Source organism: Oncorhynchus kisutch, linkage group LG3 (assembly GCF_002021735.2).
Source record: "Oncorhynchus kisutch isolate 150728-3 linkage group LG3, Okis_V2, whole genome shotgun sequence".
Classification (NCBI taxonomy): domain Eukaryota; kingdom Metazoa; phylum Chordata; class Actinopteri; order Salmoniformes; family Salmonidae; genus Oncorhynchus; species Oncorhynchus kisutch.
This window is the reverse complement of record NC_034176.2, coordinates 59,896,784-59,915,044: the sequence shown is the minus strand read 5'-3', so window position 1 is coordinate 59,915,044 and position 18,261 is coordinate 59,896,784. Positions and strand designations below refer to the sequence as shown.

The 18,261-nt window shown below is 40.2% G+C and overlaps 1 long non-coding RNA gene across 2 annotated transcripts; it reads left to right on the top strand.

Moving 5' to 3' along the window:
- The first annotated feature begins 13,721 nt into the window (after positions 1 to 13,721).
- LOC116361596 (uncharacterized) lies at positions 13,722 to 17,980 on the top strand. Of its 2 annotated transcripts, XR_004207641.1 has the most exons (7): positions 13,722 to 13,773; positions 14,268 to 14,458; positions 15,709 to 15,810; positions 15,913 to 16,130; positions 16,358 to 16,495; positions 16,622 to 16,722; positions 16,966 to 17,980. It is a non-coding gene; the product is annotated as an uncharacterized LOC116361596 (long non-coding RNA). The 2 variants fall into 2 exon arrangements; XR_004207640.1 differs by having other exon boundaries at positions 16,622 to 17,980.
- The last annotated feature ends 281 nt before the right edge of the window (positions 17,981 to 18,261 follow it).

Below are 18,261 nucleotides of genomic sequence, written 5' to 3'. Positions count from 1 at the left end.
CTATAATCTATACAGAGGAAAAAACAGGCATTAAGCACATCCCAGTAAAATATCAATTGTGTTCCATAAATCATGCTTGTGCAAACACCATTTATAAAAGTGACCAATGTTTATAGATGTCTGTGACACACACATTGCATTATTCCACCAGTTTACTGTGTCACCTTAAGAGATCAGTTGTCACGACATGACTTACTCTGGATAACAGTGTACTGTTGATTTTCTGATGAGTGGTATTGTAAAGCCTTCCAACATGAAATCCATGAATGTATGCAGTGTGATCTTGCTTATTATGTGACTTTGCTGCGGTGTAGAAACTCCAGGAGGAGAACTCTTTGTTAGGAGTTTTGTTGCTCATTACCCAGAGGGCTGCAGTGCTACATATTTCTTCTGCAGCAAGTCCCCGGGTTATACTAGTGTTATCTCTTCATTGCCTTTCCACTCTCTCAACTAAAATACACCGTTGGCATTGATTAAGGTGGGCTAAGAACCTGCTTATGTGTTTAAATTATCTGTGCCTAATGCTCGGGGCAAGCGTTTGCAGCAGTGCCCTGGGACTGCATTATTCCTGGGATAGAAATTCTTTGAGGATCACAGCTTTGCATCCTATTTGGTTGCATAGCTGTGAGACACGCCATAGGGCTGGAAGTCAATTATAAAAAGATTGATTAATTCCTAAGCTCTGATAGTCTAGATGGACAAAGTTAAGGGAGATGGGGACACAAAAGAGCCGGCACAATATCTATCAATTTGTAGAAAGTTAAAGTGCTTGAATACCTTTTATACATTGGTGCATCTGAAATACAAAGTTTTCACAGAGGCTGCTGAGGGGAGGACGGCTCATAATAATGGCTAGAGAGGAACTAATGGAATGGCATCAGACACATGGAAACCATGTTTGACGGAGTTGCAGCCATTCTACTAATTCCGCTCCAGCCATTACCATGAGCCATGTTCTCCCCAATTAAGGTGTCACCAACTTCCTATGAATTGTATTAGCCACTCAAATGGAACAGGTATGTTTAAATGCTGTTAATGAAGAGACAGTACCTCCTGGGGCTTTTTTCATACAGTTGAAGTCAGAAGTTTACATACACCTTAGCCAAGTACATTTAAACTCAGTTTTTCGCAATTCCTGACATTCAATCCAAGTAAAAATGTGTTAGGAGTACCACTTTATTTTAAGAATGTGAAATGTCAGAATAATAGTAGAGAGAATTATTTATTTCAGCTTTTAGTATTTGGTAGGATTGCCTTTAAATTGGTTAACTTTGGTCAAACATTTTGGGGAGCCTTCCACAAGCTTCCCACAATAAGTAGAGTGAATTTTGGCCCATTCCTCCTGACAGAGCTGGTGTAACTGAGTCAGCTTTGTAGGCCTCCTTGCTCGCACACGCTTTTTCAGTTCTGCCCACACATTTTCAATAGGACTGAGGTCAGGGCTTTGTGATGGCCACTCCAATACCTTGACATTTCTGTCCTTAAGCCGTTTTGGCAGACCTTTGGAAGTATGCTTGGGGTCATTGTCCATTTGGAAGACACATTTGCGACCAAGAATTAACCTGACTGATGTCTTGAGATGTTGCTACAATATATCCACATAATTTTCCTCCCTCATGATGCCATCTATTTTGTGAAGTGCACCAGTCCCTTCTGCTGCAAAGCACCCCCACAACATGATGCTGCCACCTTATGCTTCACGGTTGGGACGACGTTCTTCGGATTGCAAGCCTCACCCTTTTTTTTCCAAACATAAAGATGGTCATTATGGCCAAACAGTTCTATTTTTGTTTTATCAGACCAGATGACATTTCTCCAAAAAGTGCGATCTTTGTCCCCATCTGCTGTTGCAAACAGTAGTCTGGCTTTTTTAATGGTGGTTTTGGAGCAGTTTTGCTGAGCGGCCTTTCAGGTTATGTCAATATAATTCTCGTTTTACTGTGGATATAGATACTTTTGTACCGGTTTCCTTCACCATCTTCACAAGGTCATTTGCTGTTATTCTCGGATTGATTTTCACTTTTTGCACCAAAGTACATTCATCTCTAGGAGACAGACCGAGTCTCCTTCCTGAGCGGTATGACAGCTGTGTGGTCCCATGGTGTTTATACTTGCGTACTATTGTTTGTACAGATGAACGTGGTACATTCAAGCATTTGGAAATTGCTCCCAAGGATGAACCAGACTTGTGGAGGTCTACACATTTTTTTCTGAGGTCTTGGCTGATTTCTTTTGATTTTCCCATGATGTCAAGCAAAGAAACACTGAGTTTCAAGGTAGGCCTTGAAATACATCCACAGGTACACCTCCAATTGACTCAAATGATGTCAATTAGCCTATCAGAAGCTTCTAAAGCCATGACATAATTTTCTGGAATTTTCCAAGCTGTTTAAAGGCACAGTCAACTTAGTGTATGTAAACTTGTGACCCACTGGAATTGTGATACAGTGAATTATATGTGAAATAGTCTGTCTGTAAACAATTGTTGGAAAAATTACTTGGGTCAAGCGCAAAGTAGATGTCCTAACCGACTTGGCAAAACTATAGTTTGTTAGCAAGAGGTTTGCGGAGTGGTTGAAAAACGAGTTGTAATGACTCCAACCTAAGTGTATGTAAACTTCCAACTTCAACTGTAGATATGAATGTGGAGTGCATTGTGACTGATTTGTATGGTGCTCTGTATTTGTTGAGTGCAATTGAATATGGTGTCTTGGTTTAGTTTACAATGTTTTCCTGTGTACTCACTCAACTATTTGCTCCATTGATTGTGGCCTAACCAGACAGTGGAACGTTGAACTTCACCTTACCCAAATAGTGTCTGTTTTGAAAGGTCACAAGCATAGGTGGGATACCTGCTGAATTTAAACGGCATCTCTCTTTCAAGCAATGAGGCTTGTTAGTACAGACAGTAAACACCACCAGCCTGAACGTAATGGTGGATACCCTGAAGATTTAGCACAATGCCAGTAGTGGCTTAAGGAAGTTGGTTCATTTGACATATTTTCACTTTTCACATAGTCTTAATTATGTTATGGAAACACAGATATATTGGCAGGTAGAAATCCTACTTTTGGAGTTCATAATGTACATTGAAGTGAAAAGTACTGTACCTCCATTATGATCATGTCATTCATCTTCTGGATATCAATGTTTATTCAGTAGAACAAGCACTGTACAATACCAATCATATTCTCTTCCATTTTACAATCACTAAAGAAATTGTCTTTGTGGTATTTGTGTTAGAGATCACATTATACATACCAATAATACATTATACAAATAGCAGAATACAATTTTCAACAGATTATTCAGGCCGCAGTTTATTAATTCATTTACATATCATATGACATTTATCTAATCTAAAAAAAACAGGTTAACATTATTACAATTTATAGCCAAAATTGAAATAATAGCAAAAATTAATTTACAGGCCCAGTGAGCATTCGTCAGATACCAGCTGTAATTGTCTTGTAAAATTATACACCCCTGCAACACCTGAGCTCTGAACATGTGATGATAATGCTAGAAGGCATAGTAGTATCTGTCAGCGGCACAACATTCACTGGGGACAGGGGGGACATGTCCCCCCCCAAATTCTGAAATTGCAATTTTGTCCCCCCCACTTTTATCGATGGAATGTGATACAAAACAGGGCAACGGTGTTTGGAGTGTTTATCCAACTGGATGGAAAATAAATAATAATAATTATTATGTCACTAAAGTTACACCCCTGGTATCTGGTGATTTTGTAGTACAAGTATCAAAGTATCTAAGATTAACCAATAGTTAATGAAAGCGTTCAAAAAGAGTTTTACTGAGTTTCACTTGAACCTATGTGACATGTGTGATTAGTATTTATGGGATGAAACAACGGGTTTAAGTCTCATAGGAGTAGTGCAGAGTGATATCTCCCCACAGGGCACACTTAAACCCTCAAATCAAACAAGTCCTACTTCAATTAACAATGTGCCGAACAGACAAAGTCCTCCAGCACCACATTTATTAGCATAAAGAACAGTGTTTGGGTGAGGGGAAAAGGAAGTTTACATTAGCATTTCATATTTAAAAAGTGTTTTAAATACTTTTTACAGTTTTTTAAGTAATGGCATAAGATGTTCTAAAACTAGTTATACCATAGCATTGTTGTTTATTATTGGCTAGAAAGGCATTCTAGAGTGGACATTAAAACCCAGATATTGGGACAGTTGGAAAAGATATCAGCACACACTGTCAAACGCTCCCTAAAACACTTCTGTGAGCAGGCCTTTCTAATCGACCTGGCCCGAGTATCCTGGAAGCATATTGACCTAATCCCGTCAGTCGAGGATGCCTGGTCATTCTTTAAAAGTAATTTCCTCACCAACTTAGATAAACAAGCCCCGTTCAAAAAATGCAGAACCAAGAACAGATATAGCCCTTGGTTCAATCCAGACCTGACTGCCCTTGACCAGCACAAAAACATCCTGTGGCGGACTGCCATAGGATCAAATAGTTCCCACGATATGCAATTGTTTAGGGAAGTCAGGAACCAATACACGCAGTCAGTCAGGAAAGCAAAGGCTATCTTTTTCAAGCAGAAATTCGCATCCTATACCTCTAACTCCAAAAAGGTTTGGGACACTGTAAAGTCCATGGAGAACAAGAGTACCTCCTTCCAGCTGCCCACTGCACTGAGGCTAGGTAACACGGTCACCACTGATAAATCCATGATAATCGAACATTTCAATAAGCACTTCTCAGCGACTGGCCATGCCTTCCTCCAAATGTATTACTTGCAGCTCGGGCCGATTATGGCTACTCTCTAGCAGATGATTACAATTGATGATTAACATTTCATTATTCATTTATTTTTCCATAAATGGTAGTTCAAATAGAATTGATACGGAAGACAAACTAAATTTAGATTTTAGCATTGAAAGTCATTCAGTATGGCTACTCGCTGAGTTTAAGCATCCATGGTGGACCACCACCTGCACTCGAGCAGATCTACATCAACCTGTCTCCCAGCGCACGAGTTAATGAGGAGCTTGGTATTCCAACTCTCAAAAACTGTCACTAGAACTCATCAAGACGGTAGATACCCCTTTCGATAGGATGGAAACAAAATAGCTAGCCAGCTAATTATTGTTATTTTGTGACAGTTCTAACGTTAAAGGTAATCTATTTATTATATTTTGTTTGTGGTATTGTTTGCTAGAAGCATGTGTTTCAGACATAAGGAAGTGGATGGCTGCAAACTTTCTACTTTTAAACTCAGACAAAACAGAGATGCTTGTTCTAGGTCCCAAGAAACAAAGATATCTTCTGTTGAATCTGACAATCAATCTTAATGGTTGTACAGTCGTCTCAAATAAAACTGTGAAGGACCTCGGCATTACTCTGGACCCTGATCTCTCTTTTGAAGAACATATCAAGACTGTTTCAAGGACAGCTTTTTTCCATCTACGTAACATTGCAAATATAAGAAACTTTCTGTCCAAAAATGATGCAGAAAAATTCATCCATGCTTTTTTCACTTCTAGGTTAGACTACTGCAATGCTCTACTTTCCGGCTACCCGGATAAAGCACTAAATAAACTTCAGTTAGTGCTAAATACGGCTGCTAGAATCCTGACTAGAACCAAAAAATTTGATCATATTACTCCAGTGCTAGCCTCCCTACACAGGCTTCCTGTCAAGGCAAGGGCTGATTTCAAGGTTTTACTGCTAACCGACAAAGCATTACATGGGCTTGCTCCTACCTATCTCTCTGATTTGGTCTTGCCATACATACCTACACGTACGCTACAGTCACAAGACGCAGGCCTCCTAATTGTCCCTAGAATTTCTAAGCAAACAGCTGGAGGCAGGCCTTTCTCCTATAGAGCTCCATTTTTATGGAATGGTCTGCCTACCCATGTGAGAGACGCAAACTCGGTCTCAACCTTTAAGGCTTTACTGAAGACTCATCTCTTCAGTGGGTCATATGATTGAGTGTGGTCTGGCCCAGGAGTGTGAAGGTGAACGGAAAGGCTCTGGAGCAATGAACCGCCCTTGCTGTCTCTGCCTGGCCGGTTCCCCTCTTTCCACTGGGATTCTCTGCCTCTAACAGGGGCTGAGTCACTGGCTTATTAGGGCTCTTTCATACCGTCCCTAGGAGGGGTCACTTGAGTGGGTTTAGTCACTGATGTGATCTTCCTGTCTGGGTTGGCGCCCCCCCCCCCCCTTGGGTTGTGCCGTGGCGGAGATCTTTGTGGGCTATAGTTGGTGGTTGAAGATATCCCTCACAGTGGGGGCTGTGCTTTGGCAAAGTGGGTGGGGTTATATCCTTCCTGTTTGGCCCTGTCCGGGGGTGTCATCGAATGGGGCCACAGTGTCTCCTGACCCCTCCTGTCTCAGCCTCCAGTATTTATGCTGCAGTTGTTTATGTGTCGGGGGGCTAGGGTCAGTTTGTTATATCTGGAGTACTTCTCCTGTCCTATCCGGTGTCCTGTGTGAATTTAAGTATGCTCTCTCTTAATTCTCTCTTTCTCTCGTTCTTTCTTTCTCTCTCTCGGAGGACCTGAGCCCTAGGACCATGCCTCAGGACTACCTGACATGATGACTCCTTGCTGTCCCCAGTCCACCTGGCCATGCTGCTGCTCCAGTTTCAACTGTTCTGCCTGTGATTATTATGATTTGACCATGCTGGTCATTTATGAACATTTTAACATCTTGGCCATGTTTTGTTATAATCTCCACCCGGCACAGCCAGAAGAGGACTGGCCACCCCAAATAGCCTAGTTCCTCTCTAGGTTTCTTCCTAGGTCTTGGCCTTTCTAGGGAGTTTTTCCTAGCCACCGTGCTTCTACACCTGCATTGCTTGCTGTTTGGGGTTTTAGGCTGGGTTTCTGTACAGCACTTTGAGATATCAGCTGATGTACGAAGGGCTATATAAATAAATTTGATTTTGCTAAATGGTCTGGTAAAATGATCGGGAAGTCAGAGTATGTGTTTCTGTGATTGTGTTTGCAATATAACGTTAAACTTCAACAGTAAATAATATTCGTTATCCAATTTGGACCTTAAAACCTCTTTGGGCTGCAATCCCGTTAACGGGATGATATGACAACAGCCAGTGAAAGTGCAGGGCGCCAAATTCAAAACAACAGAAATTTCATAATTAAAATTCCTCAGACATACATGTAATTTATATCGTTTTAAAGGTGATCTTGTTGTTAATCCCACCACAGTGTCCAATTTCAAATATGCTATTCAGCGAAAGCACCACAAACGATTATGTTAGGTCACCACCAAGCCACAGAATGAACAGCCATTTTTCCAGCCAAAGATAGGAGTCACAAAAAGATAAAATGAATCATTAACCTTTGATGATCTTCATCAGATGACACTCAAAGGACTTCATGTTACACAACACAATGTATGTTTTGTTTGATAAAGTTGATATAAAAAAAATCTGAGTTTACATTGGCGTTCACTAGTTCCAAAAACATCCAGTGATTTTGCATAGCCACATCGATTCAACAGAAATACTCATCATAAATGTTGATGATAATACAAGTTATACACATGGAATTATATATAAACCTCTCCTTAATGTAGTGCTTCTCAATTATTTTCTGTTACGCCCCCCCTAGTAAGAAGTAAACATTTTGCGCCCCCCAACTCTCCGCCGCGACTGTAAATAGTATAATTTGTCTATAAAATTGTTATAAGTACACCTGCATAACATTGTATCCTTATTAACATTAAAGAAAACAAAAAAAGATAAAAGAAAGAAATATAGATCAACTTACAAAGAATAACTTTATTAACATTGTTTTTTAGTCTGTAACATAAAAGACTTAAAGTGCATCAATTTGCCTGAAATGTAAAAAAATTAAATAATCTTATTTAAACTGTAGTTTTTTTTTGGACCATTTGATACTGAAAAATACAATTAAATATAATCAATAAGTAATAATACATTCAAATTGATCAGCAACATTAACTCAGGAGCACAATATATGAAACACTTTGACCTATAAAACAAAATGAATAAAACAATTTGTGCTGATTTTTTTTTATCAAAATGAGGAAGTCAGGATTAATGGCTACAATGAGCACGTTTTGCAGAGCACAGCTTTTCGAAGCGGGGTTTGAAGCATGATACTGCAACTCTCAGCTCCTGCTCAATGTTTAGCTGGGACCTGTACTTGGTCTTCAGTGCAGCAACAGCAGAGAAGCCAGTCTCACAAAGATAACATGTTGCAAAAGGAAGAAGAATGCCCATGGCACTCTGCCCTAAGAGTGGATACTGCCTCTCTACACTCAGCCAGATTTCACCCAGTGTCTGTGATGTGAACCTCAGTCTCAATGTGGAGTCAGACGTCATATCAATGAACTGTTCCTCCTCTGCAGAGCTGAAACCAGTTGGAGCTGGTGCATTGAAAGGATCTCTCACTCAGTCATAATGGGAACTGTTTTTAGGGAAGTACTTTTTAAAGAATCCCATCAGTGATGAAATATGCTCCTTAATATATGGAATCACTTAGGTGGCATCATAGTCAGTAGTGTCAACAAATTCATGCAGGTTCTCGAATGAATCAGTATTTCCTTCATCAAGTCGCCTGCCCCACATTGCAAGCTTTTGAGTGAAAGAGCTGATCTTGTCTGTGACCTGAGGTAGGTGTTTATCTTTCCCTTGAAGCTGTAGATTTAGTTCATTTAGCTTTCCAAATATGTCACTCAGGTAGGCCAGTTTTGCCAGGAAGTTCTCATCACAAAAATTTTCTGCGAGGTCATACTTGTGCTCCTGCTCCGAAAACATTCTTATCTGCTCTCTGAGCTCAAAAACTCGGGACAAGACTTCTGCTCGTGACAGCCACCTTGCTTCATTGTGAAACAGCACAGCTTGATGTTCAGCTCCCATCTCCTCACAGATAGCAGAGAAGACTCTGGTTTTTAGTGGTCTGGTCTTTATAAAATTGACTACACCTACAATGTCAGTCATAACCTCACTTAATTCAGAGGAAAGGTGCCTTGACGCCAGTGCTTCTCTGTGTATAACACAGTGTGTCCACTCAGCATTAGGTGAGGCCTTCTTGATGAGTGCCCGAAGTCCTTTTCTCATCCCTGCCATGGTCTGTGCACCATCACTGCAAACACCAATGCAGTTCTCCAACTTTAGCCCATTCTCAGTCAGGAAGCAGTCCAGCATTTTGAATAGCTCTTCAGCTGTGGCTCTGTCATATTTACAAAAAAGTAGATCCTCACACAGGGAGTTTGTCATGTCAAAACGTGCATAAGAGATAAACAAACAGTCTTTGTTGCTGTCAGTTGCTTCATTGAACTGTAAGTCAAAGCGTTTGTCTACCAGCTGTTCTTTAAGATCGTTAGCAATGTCATTTATACGTCTGGCGACAGTGTCATTGGACAGAGGGATAGTTTTTTATTTTTGCAGCACTTGCGTCATCCAACATGACAGAGACCATGTCTAATGCTGCAGGCAGTATCAGCTCCTCTGCTATGGAGTGGGTTTTTTGCACTGAGCAATTTGGTACGCCTCCTTACATGATGCTAACAGTGCTCACTGGTTTACTGAAGTAGCATTCACAAAGCGAGACGATTGTTGTCAATATTCGGCACGTTTTCGCTGAAAAAACTCAAGCGGCATATCAGCGTGATTGGGGTGTAATGTCTTTAAGTGACGCCTTCATTTATTTGGCTTCATGCTGTCCGCTGCCAACAATTTTAGACTCAGTAAACATACTGGTCTTTCCTCGTCTCCCACCGTAGTCACAGTGAAGCCAAGCGCTACATACGCTTCGTCATATTTCCTCGTCTTAGCTTTCGGGAGACTTACGTTTGTCTCATTATCTCCGTCTCTCTCCGCCTTTCTTTTCATCCCTGTTAAATATTATTCCATGGTGTCTGTTAAGGGTTTGTTATCTGCACTTCATATCTCCTGCTCTGTGCTGTGTGCTCTTTTTCGATGCAACAAAAAAACTACTCTCTGCGGCAAAAAAAAGCTTGTTCCCCGGGGTCACACGCGCCCCCCTGTCATCGCTCCGAGCCCCCCCAGGGGGGCGCGCCCCACTATTTGAGAAGGACTGCCTTCTCAAATAGTGGGACTGCAACCGCTGTATCAGATTTTTTTTTTACTTTACGAAAAAAACAAACCATGCAATAATCTGAGACGGCGCTCAGAAATATAATACAATTAGCCGCTATTTTGGAGTCAACAAAAAACACAAATTACATGATAAATATTCCCTTACCTTTGATGATCTTCATCAGAATGCATTCCCAGGAATCCCAGGTCCACAATAAATGCTTGATTTGTTCGATAATGTACGTTATTTATGTCCAAAAAGCTACTTTTGTTAGTGCGTTTGGTACACCTATCCAAACGCTGGTGCTGGTCGACCATATCGTCGGACAAAAACTTCAAAAAGTTATATTGCAGGTCGAAGAAACATTTAAAACTAAGTACAGAATCAATCATTAGGATGTTTTTATCATAAATCTTCAATAAAGTTCCAACCGGAGAATTCCTTTGTGTCTTGAGGAGGAACGGAACGCAGGAAGATATCATGTGCTATGCGCGTGACCTGGAACTGGCTCCCTGCCAGCAGTCTGACTCATTCAAATTCTATAGACGGTTGACATCTAGTGTAAGCCCTAGGAAGTGAATCTTCATTCATATCCCAAGGGGATTTCAATAGGGAATGGGTTGAAAATATACCAACCTCAGATTTCTCACTTCCTGTTTGGATTTTTTGCCAGACATATGAGTTCTGTTATACTCACAGACATCATTCAAACAGTTTTAGAAACTTCAGTGTTTTCTATCCAATACTAAGAATAATATGCATATATTAGCAACTGAGACTGAGGCCGTTTACTCTGGGCACCTTTCATCCAAGCTACTCAATAGTGCCACTGCAGCCATAAGAAGTTTTTAAGTAACTGGGTTAGGTTACCAGTGTGAAAAGGCAGGTTAACAGTAGCCTAACGCTAAGTTATAGGACTGAGTAGGATATCGGACTGAGTAGGATATCGACACATAAAACGACTAACGTTAGCGTTAAGGGTTTTGTAACATTTTCCGAGGCCAGTTTCATAATCAGCAATCTGATTGTGTTGTCTGTGATGTTAACTTACAGCAAATGGCTAACCAACCTCTTCTAATTAATGTTCCCTGAAAAAGACACAAGGTTTTGAATGTTAATGCACTTTGACACCTACAAATCTCTGCTATGTCTCTCTAGCCTGCCAGCTAATTCCAGCAGTACCCCCAGCTCTTCTTCCTGCAGCCTGCCAGCTACTCAGCCAACAAAGGTGATTAAGGTTCCTAAGAATTAATATTAATGCATGTCGCTGCCCTTTAGTAATTCAGTTCATCAATGTGTGTTTTAGAGCTCCTAGCCTCAAAGTCAGCCAGAAATGACTGAGAAGTATTCAGAGTATAGTGTGACTTCAAACATCCGGCGAAGGTGTACTGCAAACATCTCAAGATTTCTGACATCTATCCAACAAGAGCAGTCTACACTTAATGTAGAAAATGCTGCTGTTCCTCAGATATTTTATACGTCCAATGAGGCCGCTGAGGAAATGTTGTTCAGGGGTCAGGACTTTGAAGAAGAACTGTTTGTGGATGCTTTGATGGACACTGCAGGTGTAGGAGAAGGTGGAGGTCAGGGTGAGGTTGATGATGCTGAGGAGAACGTTGATGATGAGGGTGATGATGTCGAGGAGATGATTGACGATGAGGTTGAAAATCCAATAGACCGTTTCAATGGCTACTTGGTGAATTGGGCTCTAGAACATGGAATAACATTAGATGCGTTAACAGCCCTGCTTTGATTCTGAGTTTCCACCATCCAACCTTGCCAAAATATGCAAGGACCCTCCTCAATACCAACAGAGGTGACAGAGGTGACAGAGGTGACAGGGGTGACAGAGGTGACAGAGGTGACAGGGGTGCTGGTGGCACTTTTCCTTTTACTTTGGTATTCTAAGTTCTCTATCAGGTAGGCTTGACAAACTTTGGCAGAAATTCCCAAATAGTTATTCATTGGAATTACAACTCAATTTTGATGGGCTTCCTCTTTTCAAAAGTTATTCTATGCAGCTGTGGTCCATATTGGGACTGATGTAAGGATTTAACATTAAGAAACCCTTTCTGATTGCACTTTTTGGTGGAACATCTAAACCAAATTCATTGGCAGCATATCTAAAAGATTTAGTGGAAGAAGCAAAACAATGACACTCTGGCTTTATGTTTAAAGGGAAACAACTAGTTAGTTTAGTAATGTGTGATGCCCCTGCACAGGCTTTCATAAAAAGCGTCAAGTCAGACACGGGCAATGCTGGGTGTGATAAATGTACAGCATATGGTTAGCATTTTCAAGGTAGGATGACCTTTCATGAGACTATATGTGCCCTAAGAACTGATAGGAGCTGAGATGAGGAACATAACAAGGAGTAATCCCCACTAAGAAAACATAGTTTCGGTAACAGCATTTCCCCATGACTACATGCACCTCGTATGACTTGGAGTGACAAGAAAACTGTTAGAGCTATAGAGTGACAGCACTGGTCCACTTCAATGCCAGTTATCATCTCAGAGGGTTACTCAGTTGTCTCAGAATCGACTTTCTCTAAAAAGCTATACTCCCTCTGAGTTTGCAAGAAAGCCTAGGGCGGTTGATGAAAGACACAGGTGGAAGGCTATTGAATTCAGACAGTTTTTGTTATACATTGGGCCAACTGTGCTGTACAATGTTTTGAGTGCACCGGAGTACAATAATTTAATGCTCCTTTTAGATGCAATATCAATTCTTACTAGTCCTTCTCTATGTGTTCAAATGTGTAACTTTGTTAAAACTTTGCTGGTGTCTTATGTAGAGCACTTTGGCCAGCTCTATGGGGATAAGAATTTGGTATACAATGTGCATGGCCTTAGATGTATAAGTGATGATATGAAACAGCACAGTCACCTTGATACTATCTCTGGTTTTCCTTTTGAAAACATCTTAGGGTCCAATAAAAAAAATGTTTGAAGTCCACACTTTCCTGTTGCACAAGTTATAAAACGAATATCAACATTGGAACAGATGACCTCTGATGGTTGTAGTGACATTTCTTACCATAAAGTGAAAACATTTCACAATGATGGTTCTATTCCACAACATGTTACCTGTCCAGTCAGTGAATACAAGGAACTATATATAGCCAAATTCTGCATCAAGGTTGTCACGGGTGACAATTGCATCAAAAGCAAAGACAGTATAGGTTTAGTTAGAAATATAATTTTGATTAATGGAGATCCCTATGTTGTATATAATGAGTTCACTTCTGTCACAAACTTTTTTGACTACCCAGTTAAATCATCACAGTTGGGAGTCTTTCTGTCACGTTCTGACCTTTATTTCCTTTGTTTTGTATTTATTTAGTATGGTCAGGGCGTGAGTTGGGTGGGCAGTCTATGTTTGTTTTTCTATAATTTGGGTATTTCTATGTTTCGGCCTAGTATGGTTCTCAATCAGAGGCAGGTGTCATTAGTTGTCTCTGATTGAGAATCATACTTAGGTAGCCTGGGTTTCACTGTGTGTTTGTGGGTGGTTGTTCCTGTCTCTGTGTTTTGCACCAGATAGGGCTGTTTAGGGTTTCACACGTTTCTTGTTTTTGTAATCAGTTCATGTTTACGTATTAAAAGAACCATGGACACTTACCACGCCGCATATTGGTCCTCTGATCCTTTTCTCCTCTTCGGAAGAGGAGGAAATCCTTGACACTTTCTTCTGTCAGGTATGTCTTTGAATCTGAAATGTGTCAAGGTAGATGAAAGCCTTCTAAAGTATGTGCTCTTGTCATTTAAAAAGAAATGTGTGGGTATGTCGCTTCATTTGGTTGACGGTTAACAGCTGCAATCTGTAATCTAACAGATATTGCCAGGTTGATTGTATTTTACAAACATAATATAATTAACTGCTGCATTTTGGTTGAATGCCAGAACTGAGAAATTGCTTTTTGTAACATCCGTATGTAAATGTTCGTATAAAGTGTGAAATATATAAGTATTTGAACTATTCTACATGTAAATCTGTCTTTTAAAGTTCATGAATTTATGTATATAGTAATGAGCACTACTTCATATCATATTGAAGTATTAAGTAATATACATACACTACAAACCTGTGATCATACATAAGTCCCCAACACCACAGCCTGCGTTTGGCTGGTCAGCAGAGCTAATCCTTATTACTTTCAATACTATAAATGATTCATATTCATTTACACAGCATGTTTCACAATGTGGACTTTATGTCCATGGTGAAGGAGACCGAAGTTGTGCCTTCATCATGGGTCCAGGATTGCATGAGCTACTGGCCCCCTTGTACATCCACAGAACAATGCACAAGAGCAGTGAAATGTCAAGAAGCACCTGATGAAACATGGGATTTGTCTGATGTGAACATCAGGTACACTAGAGGTAAGTTAATGATATATTTGCAGTCAACTATTTACAGTTGAAGTCGAAAGTTTACATACACTTAGGTTGCAATCTAACTCCTTTTCAACCACTCCACAAATTTCTTGAAACTATAGTTTTGGCAAGTCAGTTAGGACATCTACTTTGCACATGACACAGGTCATTTTTCCAACAATTGTTTACAGACCGCTAATTTCACATAATTCACTGTATCACAACTCCAGTGGGTCAGATGTTTACATACACTAAGTTGACTGGGCCTTTAAACAGCTTGGGAAATTCCAGAAAATGATGCCATGACTTTAGAAGCTTCTGATAGGCTAATTGACATAATTTGAGTCAATATGAGGAGTACCTGTGGATGTATTTCACGGCCTAGCTTCAAACTCCGTGCTTCTTTGCTTGACATCTTGGGAGAAATGGAGAAATGTTTTTGGAGAAGTGTCCTCTGGTCTGATGAAACAAAAAAAAAATAGAACTGTTTGGCCATAATGACCATCGTTATGTTTGGAGGAAAAATGGGGAGGCTTGCAAGCCGAAGAACATTATCCCAACTGTGAAGCATGGGGTGGCAGCATCATGTTGTGGGGGTGCTTTGCTACAGGACGGACTGGTGCAATTCACAAAATAGATGGCATCATGAGGGGGAAAATGATGTGGATATATTGAAGCAACTTCTTTAGACATCAATCAGGAAGTTAAATCTTGGTCGCAAATGTGTCTTCCAAATGGACAATGACCCCAAGCATACTTCCAAAGTTGTGGCAAAATGGCTTAAGGACAACAAAGTCAAGGTATTGAAGTGGCCATCACAAACCCCTGACCTCAATCCTATAGAACATTTGTGACCAGATCTGAAAAAGCGTGTGCAAGCAAGGAGGCCTACAAACCTGACTCAGTTACACCAGCTCTGTCAGGAGGAATGGGCCAAGTTTCACCTAACTTATTGTGGGAAGCTTGTGGAAGGCTACCCAAAACGTTTGTTAAACAATTTACCCGAAACCCAAGTTAAACCATTTAACTTCTGACCCACTGGGAATGTGGTGGAAAGATATAATAGCTGAAATAAATCACTCTCCTATTAATCTGACTTAACATTCTTAAAATACATTTGTGATCCTAACTGACCTAAGACAAGGAATATTTACTAGAATTCAATGTCAGGAATTGTGAAACTGAATTTAAATGTATTTTAAACTGACATCAACCTCCTGTGACAACAATCTAAACACATTTACATTCCCTTACAGACTCATATCAAGAGGCTTGCCTTAAGCTTCCCATGGCTGTGGTTCAATCTGATCTTCAGACTGAGGAGGAGGATGACCGCCCCGCATATTTGAAGAGAAAAGGTATAACAACTATAACAAATATGCTTTAAAAAATACATTTCTCAGTGGATATGTTTACTTCACTATTCATATGAGTTCAATGACTTATATTTTTAACATCAGGGGCACAAATACGCAAATGAAAGTGCGGATGAGGAGCCAATGGAAAATTTTTCACGCAAGGGCCAGTCAAACACTGGCCCTTGCCAGGTTTGCCACCTGCACCAGTTATCAGACCTCCAGAGGACAGATGAGAGACACCTGGGAATTCTGATAGTCCAACAATGATTGAGCCAAACATTCATCAGCAGCAGCCAGTGCGTGATCGTGTTACATGTAAGGTACATATTGTGGCCACCACCAACATCAAAGTTGCCCACCCCTGATCTATAATGTGATTGCGTTGATTATGTTTATATATCTTTATTATCCTTCATAACTTTAACTACTGAAAGAATCTGAGGGATAAAACACAACTGTTTTCTGTTTTGTATTTATGCAGCAATTCTTTGAGATATTAACCCCCATATAAATTATTAAGCAACAACAAAAGCTGATTTTGCTGCAGCTGCAAAAGCTCCAGGCGAACAGATCAACCGTGGATGAGGTTCCAGATTTGACAGACCATCGACATACAATGTCCTCGCTGGAATACTTGAGGAGAGTTGAGGGCCAACTTTCAGATCAAGACTTGGAAAAGGACCTGGTATGACAAGATATCATTACATGTATTGCTGAAAAGTAATCAACCAAGCCACAATCTGACCCAGAGTACCATTCCAGCTTTCTTCAAATTAGTATTTTTTTTCATATAGGTGTTTTGGTTTTTCAGGCCAAATATTTGGGACTATCTGGAGGGATCACCAAGAAGAATGTGTGGAGAGGGGCCAATGGGAAACAGGTTTTTGAACCTCTTGCCTTAAAGTGTTATCGGTAAATTTGCTTTCAAGGCCACTGCATGGGGCAGAGAGGCATAAAGTATTTATTAAATAAAACAGGCCAGCATGTCAATTTTATTGTCAGCAGGGAATTTCATTATTACAATACAGTTTAAGGCAGGACGAATATCATGAACTGGAAATATTTTACAAAAAGCCATTGAAACAATTTTGTAGGGGAGTTGCATAAACTGAGTAATTTCTGGGAGTATTTTCTCTCTTTCTGATTTTTACAAAGGTGCTGTGCATCGCAGCCGTTCTGAAGTTCCTGATGTGGAGACACATCATAAAACAATGGATGCAGCTAGTCCCTAACAGAGATGGAGGGAGAAAAAGGAGAGAGTGAGAATTGATGTAGAAAACTGCATGCCTACCACAGCTTAAATAGAAAACTTAAATAGACATAATCACTACTTCTCATTGTTACTGTGATCAAAAAATGTAATTAACATTCAAATAAAATTAAAGAGTCATTCCTGTTTAAGTAGTATTTTAGCATCTTGATACTTTGTTGGCAATTGATTAGCATTAACTTTGGATGGGTAGAATTTGTATGTATAAAATGTATAATAGTCATATTTAAAATAATTACATCTGGTAATTTTGTATACATTTCTTTAATTTTGCATCGGGCTACTTCTCGGGGGGATTCTGGTAAAATGCTGGCTGGCAAAGTCGGCTGAATTCTGGTAGACAGAAAACGATCCGATGTACTTGGGCCGATTCTGGGCAGTCGTTCATTTTGATTCCGGGCCGAGTCCGACACCCGACTCAATCTGTTCAGGGGCTGCTTCTGGGAAGATTCCTCATTGCTAGCTGGGATGCAGTCAAATACTCATGTTTCTAGTTTGACCAGCTGTTTTCAAGAACTGAAATGTTGAATTTGGTTGTCAAATTGGCGGGTTTATGAGCAACAAACTGTTTAAATAGCTTATAGCCTATTGTTTGATATGCAATGTGATCTCTTAGCAGTCAGTGTTGATGAGTGTCCTGATGAGAAGGCAAACTTTTCTAGCTATGTCAGGCATTATCAGCTCATTGTTATGGATGTATCCAAATGAATGTTATTAGAAAACAGCTACTTTGCTGTTATTACGGCTGCAGAGGTCGAGACTGTGTTAGCCATAGCTAGCTGGCTAGCTAGCAAGCAAGGGATAAGAATGTTATATAAATGAACATTTTGACAAACATTTTTAAATGTGTGCTTAGTATTGTGTTCTTTGGCAGCTGTGGAATAAATAGCTTAAACAAACGCAATAGAATAAACTTTTATTCTGGGTGAAGAGGTAGTGACTGTGTAGCCGTAGCTAGCTAGTTGGCTAGCAAGCAAGGGATAAGAATGTTACCACTGAGCATGGAGACGGAACATTAAGAACGGACGACTGGGTTGCTTCCGTAAATATCGAACTAATCAAACAAACAGCTGGGTCGCGTCTCCAGCAACCAAAAGATCCAAAAATAGGAATTTGCTCATTAAAAAACAATATGACATGTGTTTCTACCGGTAAATGTTTGCTTTCATATAGTTTTTTTT